The 17,770-nt window shown below is 41.2% G+C and overlaps 1 protein-coding gene across 8 annotated transcripts in view; it reads left to right on the top strand.

The window, feature by feature from the left end:
* The window catches only part of LMO7 (LIM domain 7), a 136,044-nt gene that overhangs the window by 680 nt on the left and 117,594 nt on the right, over positions 1-17,770 (top strand). The window contains exon 1 of one of the 8 annotated variants that reach the window (XM_049815902.1): positions 9,366-9,382. The exons of the other annotated variants lie outside the window; for them this stretch is intronic. The gene's annotated coding sequence lies outside the window, so the exon portion shown is untranslated. Of the gene's footprint in view, positions 1-9,365; positions 9,383-17,770 lie in introns of those variants that run through there. 8 annotated transcript variants of the gene reach the window in all.

Below are 17,770 nucleotides of genomic sequence, written 5' to 3'. Positions count from 1 at the left end.
CCTGTGTCGTTAAGACAGAATGACGCCGGAGCAGCATGTGCTAATGGACGGGGAAAGGGGTTGCCCGCCGGTGTACCGGCGTGTGTGTTTTGAGAAACGTTAGAAACCTTTGCACAGCCTCGCTTAGAGGCGCTCAGAGAGGAGCCCTCGTGGGCTGGTCCATAGGTATTTTAACGTATTAAGCTTATTTCTCTGCACCCGTTCACTTGAGATGAAACTTCCATGGTCAGAAGTGCTATCCCAGCAACTTTGAAAGGAGTAAAGATTCAAAGAAGGGTGTTTGTTACTTTTTACCCCTCATCTTTGTAAGCTTGTCAAGACCCGAGTCCGGGCTTCTTTGTTTCCTCTGTAAAACGATGACATCTAGTGCTTAAAATCTATTGAGAATTTTGAACTGAGAGCACCGTAGGCAAGGGTATCGCAAATGACTTCCACAAGCGTCAGTTTTCTAAGTGCCATCTGTGAACGTAGGTAATGAAAGCAGTCCTGGCTTCCCCAAGTGTCAGTTTTGTAAGAGCTAGCTGTGAGTTTGGGTAATTAAAGCATTCCTCTCTCATGTATGCATTTCTTGTATTGCTTTCTTTAAATTGGCAAAGCTCACTTTAAGTAGTTTCATTAAGGTGATGTAATGTTGTCTTTGAAAATCCTTTTAAGGGTTTGGGGATTTGCTTTAATTATTACTAATTTTCATTCGATACGGGCTGGTTGTACCATTCCTACAAAAGGTTTCCTCTTTGCCTGCCAGTAGCACATGGGAGCACTAGCAAAGTGATGTAAGTGTAAAGCGTGCACTGTTTGTGTAGTGGAAAAAACGTATGTTCACCTTCCCCCCACCCCTTCCCCATCTAATTTGTGTAGCTATGCTTTGTTTCTGATACATGAAAGCTGTTCTCATTTTAAAGTAACTGTAAAACTTACCCCTTGGAGATATGTTTCATTGTAAATCGAGTAATTTAAAAACCTGAAAGTATTGATAAACAGGATATTAAGAATTCCGTAATGTTGAAGGAAAATGTAAATATTTATTTCCCTATGAAATGAGGTTTGTGTTTCAGAGAGTCTGTTGTGTTTCTCTACTCTTTAAATCCAGATGGATTAAAAAGCCAAGACCAACCATTTCCGTTGTTGTATGAGAAGAGTAAAGATGTTTAGAGTAATGAGACATGTCCCAAGGTTTTGTGAGTCTTGGTGAAACGCAGTGGTGTTTACATGATTGAGAGTGAAATTTGGTGAGTTCTAATGATTAAACAGTTCGTTTTGAAGATGAGGCGGGTTTTCAAATATTTATGAACTTGAAGTTCTTATGTTTTGGTAAGGTTTTGTGTGCCAGCTTCCCCTTAACTTTAGGGGCAGATGAAAGCATACAAACACTAGCTACTATATATTTAAAAGAACAAGCAAAGATCTCTTTGTAAACTGTTACTGTTTCCCTTTGCTAATGAAATTTGTGTTAACATATTTCTGATTTTCAATACAGAGCATTTTGGACTCTGAGATCTAAAAAAAAAAAAACACTCAGAAGACCTGAACTCAAACGTTGAAGCTGAGGGCTTTTTGTAACAGGAATGAGCCACCCCATCTGTTCTTGAAGCTTTTGGTGAGAGAAACTGTTGTCCTGGTCAGGTCCCTCTTCTGTCTGTTCCCAGCTGGAGTCTCCATGTTGTATGACAGTCACTGGCTGGTGGGACCTCAAATGTTTGATCCTAGTTCTTATGCTATAAAAAAACCCCACCAAACAACAACAACAAAAAACCAACAAAAAACACCAACCCCCACACAAAAAAAACCAAAACAAAAACCCCACCACAACGAAAAAAAACCCCCAAAACCCAACAACTTGAACAAGAGTAATAACAACAAAAAATTGCATCTGATAGCTGGTGTTAGTTAATGAAAGACTTTGTTCTTTAATTCAGATTCATGTTGAGGCATAGTTGATGATAATGCAGACAAGGCAGGTCTGTAGTCTTTACAGTGCAAAGACCTCTTGAAGTGTAGCCCCCAGCGTCTTGTGTTTGGTGTGCTGTGGTGAATTGGGAGGGGAGATAATGTTGCTTGTCTTGGTATCGGTTCCTCTAGCTGGAGTCGGTTAGTCACTCCGGGAGGGCTGGCTGTCGAGGACATCTACTTCTTTTGGGGAAAGAGGAGCCATTTTCTGTGCAAGACTCAAGCTCTTCTCGGGTGTCCCTTATCGAGGACCCAGCACTGGTTAGTGGTGTTGGGTTCTTGCATCTGGGATTACTGGAGTCTTCTGAGCTCTGCCTGTAACAGCTGGTGCTGGTCAAACTTAGGTGCAGCTCAGGCTCTGCTTAGCACCTCAGCTGGGTAGATGGTGCGTGCAGAGAACAGAGTAAAACACTGAAACGCCACAACTTAGAAATAGTTTCTCTAAGGTAGAGCTGTGTTTGCCAAAGCTAGAAATAGCTGGGTTAAAATTGTTCTGCTGCGTTCTGTTCCATATTATAACTTGAGCAAGCCAAAAGCTGTTCCTCCAAACCAAAGCATTCTTCCCCCAGCTATTAAATATCCCAGACTGCCGAGTCTTTTCCTGCCTCAAGATGTGGGAGGGCAGTCTGCCTCCTCCTCTCTGCAGTCCACCACCAAGTTCATCCTTGTGAATGAAGGGGAGACGTGGTCCCTCTCCCCTAAAACGCCCTTCACCATTTTAGGGGTGATACCTCTCGAAGTTCCAGAGGAAAGAAGATCGTGTGCTGTTTTCTTGTAAAACGTCTCAGCTTTTGATTCCTCTTCTGTGTCTTAAATGAACCCTAATCTTCAGGTAAATGTCTGTGGTTTGAAATTGTTTGCTAAAGCAACTTGAAACCTGACCCACGAAGCCTGTAAATATTTAGTTAGAGTGCCCCGAGGCAAATAACGCTTGAAATTCCGCGCCCCCCCCCCCCACCACCACCTCTTCCCCGAAGTAGCTGAATGTACAGGTCCCGTCTGAGGGAGGGTGGGCAGTGAGCGTGTGCCGGAATGCATTGTTGGAGTGAAGCAGTAGAGCTGTAGGAAAGCACATGGAGCAACCTTGACAAATCCACTGAAGTGAAAAACAGGTGTTGGGCCAAGTAACTCTTAATATTGCAAGCTATTACGGGGACTCTTGGGAGCTGAATTTCTTCCCCTAATAACTGATCTAGAGTTGTTAGTCAGATGTTCTGAGAGCTACTAATTTCATCTGATACCGTCGTCGAGAGTGTCGGTCTCGGTCACCGTCACGAGCAGGACCCTGTCGTCCTGGGACTGTTCCTCACGCAGGGACACCGCAGGGGAACAGAAGTCCTCTCTGGTGCTAACGCTACCCAGTGTTGTTGGAGAGAGGTGTTTCGCCGTTAGGATTTCCATGGCAAGACAAGGTTTTTATCCCTTTTGATAGGCGGCATTAGAGAAAAAGACCCCAGCATGTCTGGACGGCAGCTAAAGATACCTCTGCTGCTCAGGTCTGCCGTGACCATTAAATAGGTAGTGAAATTTATCTAAATGCTGTTGTGTGTGCTAATAACTTCATTTATTATTGCATTACAGTGTGCTTTTCAGAGTCCAAAACTATCTTCCTTTGTGATTTAAAGGTATCTGTTACATTTTGGATGTTGGAAAATTATCTGGGGGCTTCTGGCTTTGTCTTTTTCCAGGAAAAAACAAATGTGTGTATACACACACAAACACCCACTGCTCTGCCTGCTCAGAAGACTGAAAAAGCAGATTTGCAGAGTAGCTTGGTAGAAAGAGTCAGCTTGAGGATAAAACTTGAGAGCCAGGACTACTTACTTGAAATCTGCTGGTTTGGACCAACAGTACAGCAATCAAATCCACTGAATGGTCTCTGACATGTGGTCACCAAATGTTTCTGTTTGTTGAAACTGTTCGAAGTCTGCATTTCTACTGTATATTTTTATGGCTTCTGCAAATGCAGCAAGAGGTCTAGCAGCAATGTTTTCCCTGTATTTGCATAGAGAACTTAGCTCAGTGATTATTTTGTTTGGTTCTTCCCCCAAGCGTGAATATAATGCATACAGTCTGGTATGGCAGATGGAAGGAATAACTGTAGAAATAGAAGATTCGTCTTACCATTCAGATCCTCTTCTTATAGATGCCTTTATTTCAGTTGAACTAACCATTATGAAAAGGTTTTTCTCAATTCTGGGTAATGTATTCTCAGATAGTATGTAGAGAGCCAGTCAATGTCCTGGATGGTGTCAGAATGAAAAATGTGTGAATGAAAAGGCAAAATCTATATATTGTGTTGCCTAAACCACGTCTAATACTGGGTAATTCTGTCAAGTCATAAAACCTGGGTGGGCTGGTTTCTGGAGAACTTCTTACGGCACGGCTGCCAAAGTCCTGTCTCACGTCTACATAAGGGATGCATTTAACCCTCCTTTAGGTGGATGCATCAATATTTCATTAATGTGTGTAGATTCCTGGCAGTGAGCCCTTGCATGGAGTTAAATCTAATTATATCCAATTAATATATAAATATGAATTGATACATAAATATACATGCTGTTAAGTAAATACTGTGGGAATGTAAATCCTACAAATAATATTCTCCACTGGCTGCAGACTACAAAAGAGCTGTGGCAAAATGTCATATAACAGGGCTAGCAATCATGTTTTAGAGGGAGAAGGTGACAGTAACACTGTTTTATCTGGCTGAACATTATTCTCCCTGTTACCTTGTTGTCCCCTTCCTTCCGGACCTCAGGAGAGGCGTCTGTGGTGTATTTGGTGATGTGTTTGAGAGAAAAACGGGACTGATTTTTGCTTGAGAGTAGAATCTATTTCCTGTTTTCTGCAAGGTGGGTTTATGTATTTTCAAGTTAAGTCTGTATTTGGATTTCTCAGAGGTGCTTGAAGCCTGTCGTCCTGCAGTCCTGTGCAATGGGCATGCAGAGCTTTGAGCTGAGTTCACAATGTAGTTTCCTTTGTGGACGGTTTCTCTTTGTAGTTTTGAGCATTGTTTTAAAATTTTGCATGAAAGCAGCATCTGCAGGCACTTTAAGAGGAAGAATTAACTTGTTGACTATAGAAACGGGTATGTGTTCTACAAAGGGGAAATGCATTGCAGCTTAAGGGGTTCTACAGACAGTTCTGACCAGACTTTTGTTTTCTTATATTCTGTATTTTGTAGTTAACAACTACGGTTAGTCATGATGTTACTTTTGTTCTTTTCTTCCTGTCTTTTTGTTTGTTTTTGAACGGTGTCCTGATCCTTTCTTCAGTTTTGTGAGGTCATGCATTGTTTTCCACCCATAGTTTGGGGAGGCGGTGAGATGATGGTTTCCATGTTCAGAATGCTTCCCCTACCTCCCTACCCCCCTCCTCCCCCCCCCCCCCCCCCCATTACTATGGACTCCCTTTTAGCACCTTTTTCTTTGTCAAACACTTTTTTTGGTCCAAAATGTTAAGTTTTTAATGAGCACTTGGGTGCATTACCTTAGATGGTGACCTTGCTGAGCTTCGGAAAACACTTGGGATTTATTGTGTTGTAAGAACCAGATACTTTCCAGCTGTTTCTTGTACCTACCACTCCTCCTCTTTAAAGTTCCTTTATCCAGTCCTGGAGGAGGTTTGTTGTGTGTGGTTTTTTTGAGGTTTTGGGTTTTTTTGTTTGGTTGTGTTTTTTTTTAAAAAGGTTTGGTTTTTTTTTTTAAAAAAAACCCAAAACACACCCCTCCCCCCAACCTTTTCTGCTTAACGAGACTAACATAACTCTTAACTATCATTTTTTTAAGCGGGCTTTCCAGCTTTAGCAATTTAATGAAAAACAGCACGTGCTCTCAGACTCGGTGTACTAGAAATGCTTCTGCTGGTCTAAGGTGTGCTTGACACACCTAACTTATTATCCAAACTACCTTAGGAGGAGTGTTTTGGTTTTGCTGTTTTTTCACATATCTGAATACTGTGAATCCAAGTGAAAATCTAACTTTAAAGGATTGTAGTGAATAAGCTACTTTAAAACAGGTTCTTTGGTTCCTCATGCTGTAAGCTTCTGCAAGCAGTTGTAAATTTAGTGTTTATGAATAGTGCTAAATTTTTATTTTTCCAATGAAAAGAAAGATGTATAGGTCTGACTCATAGCATGCTAGCTTCCAGTTGGATATTTAGCTGTAAAACTTTCATTTGTGTTACACTGAATAGAGAAACTTAATTTCAACAGCGTTTTGCATTTGCGGTACAAAACAGCTGGGATTATTGTAAAAGAGCATGAGGATTATAAGACTTGCTTTATTTTTTTTTGCCAGTGCCGGGTGTGTTGGCATACTGGTTTTTGTGCCAGCTCATGTGAAAGTCCTAAATTTTGTTTCTGGATGTGATTCATCTTTCAGTCATTACTATTAGAAAACTGATATACTAACTTTGGGAAATAGCTATTACTATGTTGGCCAAAAAAGTCAAAATCATTGTCGTGTAACACAGTTTTAAAGGAATATCTGGGTTGGGATCAATTCAGCTAGCACAGACAGTGAGAACTTGGTTGGGCCAAGCTGTCCTCCGAGGGTAGGTCCCACGCTGACGTGGTTTTGTGTTAGCGCCGGGATGTTATCACAGCAAGGTGTCATTGAAACTCCTGCGCTTGGCATGTGCTTCTCCTGCCTCCTTTTGTGGTGGCAGCGGTGTTTGCCTGACCTTCCGGTGATTTAGCTCAGGGAGTTCATCTGATGGTGGAAACTCAGCGTGTTTTGTGGTATTTGGTACTCGCTTGGCTCCTGGGAGGCAGATGGGCACCAGCGCTCGCGCCAGGGAAGAGGTCGTGTTGGCGGAGGTGGCCTTTTGGTGGCAGCTTGCTGTTGGGTTGCAGCTGAGCTAGTGGGATGAAGAGGGGCAGGCACCTGAATTTAGACAAACCATCTCTTTCCCCAAAGGCTTCTCAAGTCACCTGCTTCTGCTCATTGCCCGTCTCTCTTCCTTCTATGTTGCAGGAGCCGTTCGCTAGGCGCCCGGGGTCGAGGTATAAGCTAGACACCTGAATTAGGGAGGCTGGCTTCCAGCCATAAATAACTGCTTCAGGATGAATTTCATAAGGCTTATAAATACAGTTGGAGCTGTTTTAAATAGAAACTCTGCCAGGAGCTCCTGGGCGAAAGCATTTGAAAGTATTTGATGTGTTTATGCGCTGACTTCTGCTACGGCAGAAGCAGCCCATGTGTCGTTGGTTGGGAGATGGTCCTCCAGAAGCGTTGGGCCGTCTGGCCCAGCAGTTCTGCGGGGATCATCGCCTGCCCTTCAGGGGTGCAACCTAATCCCAGATCTAATCTCCAGTGTTATTTGCAAATTCTTTCCTGGAAGTACTTTATTGGCCCTGCTATTTGCTATTTATTTATTATTTTTTCCTTCAAGAAGGAATTTGAAAAATCTAGCTTGTGGAGCTTGAACTGAGACTTTCTATGTGGTCAAATGACCATGTCAACTACTAAATCACGATGCGATAAAGAACGGAAGCAGATGAAGCCAGATGTCAAGGTGGCTGTGGAGAAGAGGAAGAAAAATTAAGATCCAGGTTTGGCACTACACGGCTGGGGGGTTTTGTAGTCACAGCTGTTGCTCTGCCTTGAAGTGCTTCTTTGGATACTATTTCAGGTTAGGTGAAGCTGGGGACAAAGCTAGGCATTACTGCATTATCACTCTAGGAAAAAACTCTTTTCCTTGTGTCACCATGCTCTGTTTGCCTGAATGGTGCTACTGGCAAAATGTACTTTTTTGCTGCACGTGAAAATGTAGTCCTGAGCAAAAATGGGCCAGACGTTTGATTGCAGGTTCTTTTGCAAGTAGAAGGGGTTGAAATAAAGTGATGTTGACTGTCCTAACTAACTACAAAGGTCTCACCTTTGTATAATTTTTTTTTTTTAAATGTCAGGTGTGCATCCCTATTGCGAGTTCTCAGCATTCAATAAAAAGGTTTTGTGGAGGTGCTCTTATTTGGGCTGAATGAGAAGGGGATGAGGATGAAGGCATGAGCTCCAGGTTACAGATGGATATCTTTCACAGACATTTGCCTGATGCTACAGAGGTAAAAAAACCCCTGATATAATAAACATCAACTCAATTATTATTCAGGAAGGTATTGCTTCACAGCTACGAGTCTTACGTGTCGACGAATTTTTTCAAAGATAAATCCCCATTAAAATGCACAGACTGGGTTACTCACTAATGACCTAGCTTTCATGCATCTGATAAAACCCAAAAGTTCTCTGTGACGTTGGGGTAGGTCTTGCAGACACGAGCTCTAATCTCATTTGAGAGCATCGTTAAAGGCTCCACAAATTTCTGGATGTCAGGTGTCAGTGGATGGGGTTGGGAGCTGTGCGCTGCAGAGAAATGGCAGAAGAGAGAGGCTTGAAAAAGGAAGAGGAGAAATGTGCACCTAAGGTTATTTGTAACTAACTACTTTTTCCTTCTCACCGGAGTGAATTTTTTACCTTGTAAGTATTTAAATAGTGAAATTTTGTAGAACATACTGGCTTTTTAAATCGGGGGGGGGGGGGTGGGGGGGTGGGGGGTGGGTTTGCATTTGTTTTGCATTTTGGTCATTTAAAAGATTGGAAGAATACAGCCTCAGACTGTTCTAAATTTCTGAATGTGTTATTGTACTTATTTTAATTTTTTCACTTACGTATTTATAAAATCAGTATCTCATCTGCTTCGCCTACCATGGGGCGTGAAAGCCTACTGTTAGATGGGGCTGAAAAATGCATGTATGTGTGTACCTGTGGCTCCTTTTTTGTTTTTTTTTTCTTTCTTACCTTCCCAGCTAAGAATTTCTAAAATCTATATTTTCTTTTTTTTTTTTTAACATGGCAACTAAAATCTTGTGGCATTCTATTTTCCAGTGGAATCTTTGACCTTTTCTTGTGAAAACTGTCTCCCTTGAAAATTACAGTGAAAAGAAGAATGTTCTTTCCCTAAACTTATTCAGATATACCGTAGTTAAGAAGAATGATGCTATGAAGTCATGTCTGGTTCTCAATATAATGGTTAATTTTGTGAGAATACAAAATACTTAACATGCACATTTCAGCAACAAGATTTGGTCTTTGCATGCGGGCAAGTCTCTTGCAAGAACCATATCTACTGGTCACGGCAACAAAGCATAAGGTTGGAGCAGCGTTTTGCACCGTCTAAGCAGACGTGGTTGGGAGGCTGGCAGTAATTCGGTTTCCTGTGTCTGGTGCGTAGAAGGGTTAGATGCGATCCAGCCGTGCAGATTTCCAGCAGTGACTCATCTGATTGTTTTCTCTTTCCTCTGCGATCAGCCGAGGAGGTAGGATAGAGGAGGGTGTCTCAGGCAGTAGAAAACATCTCTAATGTCACGCTACCTTTCAGGTATGGGGGAGTGAAATATGGAAAGGATATCGGTGTGTCTCGGCTGTTTTTAAAGGTATGCCAGCCTTCCTCACCTCGGTCTTATTTTTTTTTATTTCCTTAGAGTATTAGCCCTAGCCCAGCTGCTCTGTGGCTGTAGCTCAGCCACGTCTTGCTTTTATTCTTGTGCTAATGTGCAGTCTGGGAATGGGTGAATCTGGTGCAGGCTCCGGTTAACAGACATTGCTCCTCGGGGGAGGATATGGAGAAGGGATCTGGATCTCCGGATCCTTCCCATCCCAACCTCAGCACGTGCTTCTCCACTCCAGTGAAGAAGCGTATGTGTCTTTGTTTTTTCTTGAGGTAAATGATATATATTCACCTTCAGGAAGGGGCACTCCTCTGCAGACTGCTAGTGAAGGTGGATGTGACGTGCACCAGTTTTACCAATTTTTTCATCTACCAATGCATATAATGTTGCTTAGATGGCACATAGTGCTTTTAACTTTTGACAGAGATGCAGATTAAGACCTCTAAGTGCTTTGACTGTGTCCACCTACCTGATGTAGGCTGGGAATTGGAAGCGGTGTGGCTGCTGTCACACAGAAATCCACGTGAGCCAGTTTAGGTCTGGCAGGAATACCCATGTATTCTACAGCATTATGCAACATAAACATTCTTTGAGATTAGGATGCTACCAGTTAATTGCAGCTGGACACAACTCATCATTTTCTTCGTTTAGATGAAGAAATGAGCCTGGATATTGCTCACTGTTTTGTTTTGTGGGAGAAGATTTAAAGTGTGAAACTTGCTTCTATGTAACTTCTGTCTGTCATGGAGACTGTTTCCCAGAGTACTAATAATAGATAGGTTCCTCACCTATTGTAAAAGTGTAATGGTTGCTCATCTTTTTAAGAGCTTGGTAGTCTTAGTTACAGAATGCAACATCCTTACCATGAGAAGTGTCTGTCGGAGAAGCTTCTCTTGAGAAAGCTGCTTTAAATCCTCTCGTGTTTAGAGGTAGGTGTGTGGGTTTCATACGCCCCTTTCTTTTCTGTATTAGATGTGTAATACCGTGATGTAAGAAATAGTCTCTGTGTAAATGTTAGCATTGTATATCCCCTCCCATCTACTTTTAAAATAGTTTTAATCCTGTGATTCGGAAGGGAAATAGGTAAGGGGCATGCAGATAAAAATCCATCCTCTCTTTGGGACCAGTCTGATGGGCAGCATGGTGTATTGAGGATCTTGGCGCACAATAAGGAAGACTCTGGGGATTGAATGTTACGGTAACACCAGCAATCAGGTACTGAATATCATTGCGCATTACATATGTGGTGTTGTCACATTTGTCAGCTTAATAAGAGAAGTTCTGGCCGTCTTCTCAACTTCCATGAGCAGCTCCTGTTTACTGGTTGAGTTTAAATGGTCGTCTCTTTTTGTAGCATAGGTTTTATGGCTGTGATGCTTTCTGATTTTCGGCCAGAAAAATCTGGTTTTAATCTTGAACTCTAAGCCACGTTTTCTGGGAGGCGCTCAGAAGTAGGCATGAGTCTTCAGTATGAACTAAAAGTTTGATTGTTTCCTGGATATAAGTGCCAGGACACTTTCTACTTTACACTGAATTTGACCAGGGTCTGTTGCAGCAACTCCCAGTGGTCATTAAAACATCACCTCTGCTGCTGCTATTACATTTCTACATAGAATTAAACTGACATGTTTTAGAATATTTACATAGTGCACTTCTCTCTATTTAACTTCTTGGCATAATCAGGGTACAGCACTCTCATGAAAACACTGTTTTGGTTAAACACTACAATGAAGTGAAGTCTTTAACAGTGCTTACAGGATGTTCCAGAGGTCATTAAATCATAGCTGTTGGGCTGGAGTTGTGAAAAAAATCTCTGAAGCAGTGGCTAGTTTCAGGGAGAGTTTTCCAGCAGTCGGAAAATTGGTCTAATGCTATTTTAGACCTTAAAGCCCCTTGCTTCTATTTGTATGTAGTGTCAACGGGTGCTTGTTGATGATGCTTGTTGCAGATACCACTTGCTACAGTGTCGGATGATGGGGAAACTGCTGCATGGAGCAAACGAGCAGCTCATGTTCTCCCTCTGCATAGATTCATTACTCTAACCAAGTTACTCGCATATATGCAGTCTGGAAATACTAGAGGTCTTTGATCTTTAAAACTTAATGTTTGGAAATGTAAATGATGCGCTTCTTTGATCTGCTTCTTAAATTAAATGGTAATTGTGAAAATTACATTAGGCAGCTTTCCACTTAAAGGTTTGTACTTTTCATTTCACACTACGTTAATTTTAAGCCATATGCCCTTGCTGTTTTTTTCATCAGTGAGTTCTGGTGAGGGGGAGATCCTTATGTTTCTACATGGCCTAATTGTCAGCAGCGTGTATATTTAGTGATTAGACCTTAACATGCAAGTCCTCTAACGCTGACGCCAGGGGTTGTCAGTTTTGCCTGGATATTCCTGACTAGGGTGATGGGAATCGTTAAGGCTGAGCAGTAGAAAACGAGGAGAGTTTGAGTTATGTGTGGCCAAAGTGGGAGGCTCTGACTTGTTCACTTAAGGTGTCAGGAAATGCTTGGGCACGTGCTCCGCTGCAATCTGGTGATGTGTCCTCCCAAGCATCCGCTCATAGCAAAGCAGCAGAAACTTTTTTTCTCAGTCCTGTTGTGCTACTGGACTATGTGCTGTTGCCTTTCCCAATTACTGTCATCTTCTAATCAAAAAAGCTACTGGGTAATTCGGGGCTCCTAAAATGTTGATGAAGCTCATGCAAAGTTCAGTCTTTTCTTTACATCAGCTTTCTAGTACGTAGTGGGTTTGTCTATCTTATTTACCATAAATGATGATAAAGACCTCTCTGCCTTTGTCCTGTTTTCTTATGAAAGGGGCTTTTGAAGTCTGAGGGCCACATCAAACTGCCAACTAGTAACTCACAAGGTTATTCAGAATCTTACCCGTGTGTAATAGGTTCTTTTAAGCTCCTGTTGGTTTAACGCCAACTAAAAATCAGCTGCTAAACTGAAATGAAGTTGTTAATTACCCCCTTAGTAAAATCACTTTGTGTACTTTTCATTTATTAATATTTGTTTAACTATGCAGAGATTAAGTTTGGGGGGGAGAAGATTCAAGGTGGTTAGTACTGAATGTCTGCCACAACAACTTTAAGATGTACTCATGGCTGGAGGAAATTTTCTGTGGGGTGTTTTTGTTGTTGGTTTTTTTGGTTTGCTTTGGTTTTTTATATTATTTTACTTTTTTTTTTTTGAGCAAGTAAAGATTCTTGTTACAGATCAAAAAACATGAGTCTATGGAGTAGGATTTTCTCTGTTTTGAATATCATCATGTGGACTTTCTGCTGTAACTCATGCTACAGTCCTTAAATTTGTCTTGCTCCCTATCTCCTTTTGATTTCCTGCAGTGATGTTTGTATGAAGTTCAGCATCATGCTGAATTACCATATTGCTGCTTTTTGCTAAGTTACTTTGTATGTGTGCTGGTGGATTTGAGCATTCATCTCCAGTAATTTGCATAGGATGTTAAACCATCTGATTGTTTTAGTGGCACCCATCAGTTAGGAAATTGCCCAGCTGAGGTGAACAGGAACAGCTCACCTCAGAGCTGCTACAGGAGCCTGCCTGTGTAATTGAACTTTTTTTCTTTAAGCACAAAACAGAGAGAAGATATTTCCAACCAGGGATAAAAACAATTGCCAGGAAAAAGAAACCCAAAATATCTTTTCTGAAGTTATGGAAATGTTTTAGCTTGAGTTTCAGTGCTTCAGTGTGATAACTTCCTCATTAAAATTTCTTTTAGGTGGATAAGGACTTATAAAACTTGCAGATAACTGTTCAAAGTGAAAATAAGCTCTCTTGGGTTATTTTTTTATGTATTTTTTTAAGTTAGGAATTGGATGCTTAAGTTTTACTTCTCTTCGTCTTAAGTGTGGAGGATTCTAGATCATCCTTTCTCAAAATTTCTCTTTCCCAATATGTTCCTTTGGCTTCTGTGTCCTTTTGAATAAAGAAGACTTGTAGAATTATTAAGAAACTAATTTTCATACACATGTGAATTAAAATTATCTGATCGAAAAGTTTGGATTGGAGGCGGAGGGGGCCACAGGAGCCCTCTGTCCTCTCCTCCTGTGAGGACAGAGACCCCCACAGCAAGGAGCTGGCCGGGAGTGGGACCATGGGGCAGGACCGTTCACCGCCACTTGTGAATCATCAGCCTCTCGTTACCTGGGTCTCGGAGGTGTGTCAATGTGGTCGTTGCTTATTTTTTTCCATTCTTCTTGAAGCCTAGTATAAAGGTCCTGTGGCTCGAAGCGGCTGTTGGTTAAACAGTAAAGTACCATTTTAAAGCTCTTATTTTAAATTATCAGGTGATGCTAAACTTTTTTTTTTTAACTGTTCCTTTTTAGGGATTAAACTCATTTAAAGTCAAGTTAGAGCAAGTCACTAAGAGATTTTTTTCTCAAACTTGAAGAACTTGAAACAAGTGTGCTCCGTAGGTGCTGAAGAGCAGGTAACTTGTTTTTCCTGGTGAATGATGTTGCCGGTTTTAAAACCCCTCTCGCTGCTCCTTTAAGGCTAGCCCAGAACTAAATAAAATAAAAGACCTTAAGCTTCAGAACAAAGCTTTGACTTTGAATGAATTGCTCGGGATGAAAAGAGAAGTGGTAGGTGTGTTCTGTTTCATGGATTTAAAAAACAAACACGAAGTAGTGTCTGCTGCCCCATTCAGAGCAGTTGCTGTCGGGAGAGCTTCTCTCCTAAAGCCAAACTTTCATAAACTTTCTGGAGCTCCCTACTTTTCCTTGTATAATTTCATTTTTAGTCTTGTTTGCGGAGCCTTATGACCTCTTGAGAGTTCAAGGCTTTTCCAGATAGGAGAGCTGCCGCAGTCCTGTAACCCTTTGTGCAGCCCCCTGTGATGGAGCACAACAGCCAAGGACTTGCTATTTCCCGTAAAACTCAAGAGGAACAGGAATCTGAGAGTACAGGTGGCTTCCCTCTTTAAGGTGCGAGGCTGCCATTAAATACAGGAATCCCTTGTAACCAGAAAAATCGATATTTAGATAGCATTATGCTTAATCATATTCTTTTTAGCCTCCCCTCCTACTGACCTGAGGAAAAAGGTTCGACAATGATGTCTCAAGCTGAACTTGCTCCTTGGGGGCTTCGTTACCAGTAGAAATGTAGGTACTTGTTTGAAATCTTGGGAAACTGAAAGGGCCACGCTTTAGGCTTAAAGACCCCAGTTGTTTGTGTCTTCCTGTAGGTATATATCATACAGCAGGCTTCCTTTTCAATTTTATGATAAATAGTATATGCTAGGTTTTGGCATTAGATCTTGAAATCATGTTTAAATTAAATGCTAGTAGTCAGATGAAAGGGGCTTAGACAGGCTTTACTTTGTTTTGGTGCTCTAGAGCTAATCATTTACAAATTGCTGAGCTAAGGGGCACAAATTAATGACATTCCAGCGTCTTAAAATAGCCCTCACTGTATCATACTGAAAAAATGTGTATTCTGTGTTCGGATGCTATGAATTTCATAAATGTTTCATTTATGTGAAAAAACAGGATTAAGACACAGAAAGGAGTTGATGTTTTGTGTCAGTTATTTTCTGTTAATCTGAATGCTGCTGTGCATTTTTGAGTAGCACAAAAATCTTCACAATGTTTGCAAAATTACTATGAAGAGCTACAAAGAATTTTCTGCCATACATGTAGTATTTTTTTTCTTTTTAGCGGAAATGTTGGTATCACAAGTTTGCCCACAAAAACTTTCATTAGCCAGCAAAGCGTTTACTGCTTAATCTAGTTTCACTTCGTGCAAAGTTTTCTGATATGATTAAAATAACAATGACTTCCATTGCAGTGCATTGTGACTTCCCAAGGATTCAGAAGGTATTTTGCGGGTATTCTCAACTTGCCGTTATAGTCTTTATAAGGGAAATCTTTCATTCCAGAATAAGCTATTTTTAAATAATGCTGAATATATTTTTCCAAATTGTTTTATTGTACCCATTTTTTGGTTTGGTAAAAAGTGTTTTGGGTAGTTACATTGTAGAATTATTCCTGCATGTAGGCAAGAATATTAACAAGCTTTTTGTTGGTTTTATTGGACGTTATTTAATTTTAACTTGCTTCTTCAAAGCCATTGAACAAAAGGTGGATCATTCATTTTATTGACCCCAAATCTGTCCTTTGAGCTCTATTGATAAATCTAAAACAAAGACTAGCAGTCCCTTTTCATAGAGGTATCTTTTGAGACACACACATATTGGTATGAATTTGGCACATGCTAAAGTGTACGTAGCCTTGACTACTACAAATCTTTGTCCAAACAAAACCTTAGAGGGCTACCTCTGATCGACCAGCTTTTGACTTTCATATTTGGGATTTTTTGAGGTTCTTGTGCCAGCTGCTATTACCATGAAATGTTTGGTTATCAGGCCTTGGGGTTGTCTCAGCTTGCCAGGTTTCTGTGAAAACTCCCTGAATTCAGCGGTAACGTTGCACAGGGCTGCTGGAAGCAGCAGTGGAACTGGAATTATCCAGACTCGTGCCTTGTCCAGTGCTGGGTGTAGGCAAAGGCAGGAGACCAAGGTGTAGCAAAAGTCACGTCCCCACTGCCAGCCTGAGGCAGGATTATGCGAGGGCTGTGCTGGATGCTCTGTCAGCGTGTGCTGGAAGGGATGGGGCAGACAACAAAAGTGGCCGTTCTCATCTTTCCACCCCTGTGTTTCTCAAATGTAAACATGAACAGCGTATCTTCCAGGGTTCTTAGTTTTTTGTCTTGTGTTTCTTCCATTCCCTCCTCTGGCAGCAAGGCTGCGTGGGGTTTTGCATCTTCTTCCTTGAGGTGGCAAAAAACTTGATTTTTTAATTCATTTTTTTAATGTGTCTAAAATGATGCCTTGAGCAGGTGGATTCATGTAGCACCTGTGACCAAAAGCTATGTAATGAAGTCCAGACCTGCTTTTACTTTGAATGTTCCCTTCCAAAAAATGTTTCTGTTATTTTTCTTATGTGGTTTCTGGAGGTTCTTCAAAGAAAGCACCGCAGTAGCTGTAGCTATTCTCTCCGCTGGTACCTGCCCCATTCCCACATAACTCTGTCATTGGAGGTGCCCGGGAGGAGCCCTTTGTCCTTCAGAGCTTGTAGGTCAGTCATTTTTATTAGCTCGAGACAGTCCTCCATCAAGGAAAGGGAAAACAGAATTTTTTTTTTATTGTCTGACACAGCCACGTAATCTCTGTGGAAAGGTAGAAATTGCCAGCGGTGCGTAGACATCCTCAGCACCACTACCTTGCGCTATCCCATCTCTCTGCAGGCATCTCCAGCGCTTCCAGGGCAGCAGACCACTAGAAGAGCACAGCGGGACCACCAAGAGGTTCTCTAAGCAATGTAACACTAATAACCTTGCACATAAAGAGCGGTCAGTTCCTTCCTCCTCATCCCCAGCAAGTGATGAGAATTAACAGGCCATACAGAGTAATTTATTTGGGGAACAGAATTCTTTACAGAGCATGAGTTGGATGCAACCGGTACCTTAGCCTTTAAATTCTAATAAATCGTATTTCCCTATGCAACTTTTACCATAACATTAGAGTTACAGTGTCTGGTGTTTGGGTTATATATGATAGTGTAAGTGCCACTTAAACTGTGTGTCTTCAGAGTTGGTAATTATCCTGATCTGAGTAATTATAGTTACTTGAGGGGGGAGTACTTGTGTCTGTTGCCCCACCATAGACATACAGTTTTTCTTTTTTGTTCTTTTAACAATGCCAGGTCATAGTAGGCATTATAGGTTTGAATTTCTGACTTGACATTTAGAGTATACATCCTAAAATGAACTGATTTATGTGTAGACATTTTTTGCATCTAGGTTATAATGTGTTTTGAGCGGTTGCTGTGAAGTACCTCATTTCCAAAACGCCACCAAAACTTCCCCCAAAACTCACTTTGTTCTGTCTTATGCCCTAAATCCTGCAGATGCATACATGCTTAACTAAGAATTTTCTCTTGGTTTGGTATTCAGATGATGAGACTGAATGAGTAATAAGCTCTTTCATGTGGAAATTGCATATATGGCTGGAAGGAGCTCAAAGGTCACATAGTTCGTGACTAGTCTCTTGTAAGACCGGATAGTCTTATACCTAGACCATTCCTGGCGTATATCTTTTTTTTTTTTTAGCCTGTTAAAAACTGGCAAACTTGTCTATGGTATGTAAGTTTTATGGTTAATTTTTCTTCCATAATACGTCACAATCTTCTTTGCTGCAAATTAAACCAGTCAGTACAACTTTTGTTTTGATAAACTTGGAAAAGATGCGTTCCCTCTCAGTCTCATCTCTTCTTTATAATAACTAGTCGTCATACTCTTAAGCCTCTTTTCTGTCATGTCTTGAAGTGCCATACGTGCAATA

The sequence above is a fragment of the Accipiter gentilis genome, chromosome 13 (assembly GCF_929443795.1).
Source record: "Accipiter gentilis chromosome 13, bAccGen1.1, whole genome shotgun sequence".
Lineage (NCBI taxonomy): Eukaryota > Metazoa > Chordata > Aves > Accipitriformes > Accipitridae > Astur > Astur gentilis.
Note: the sequence above shows the minus strand (reverse complement) of the source record. Positions and strands in the feature narration are given on the sequence as shown.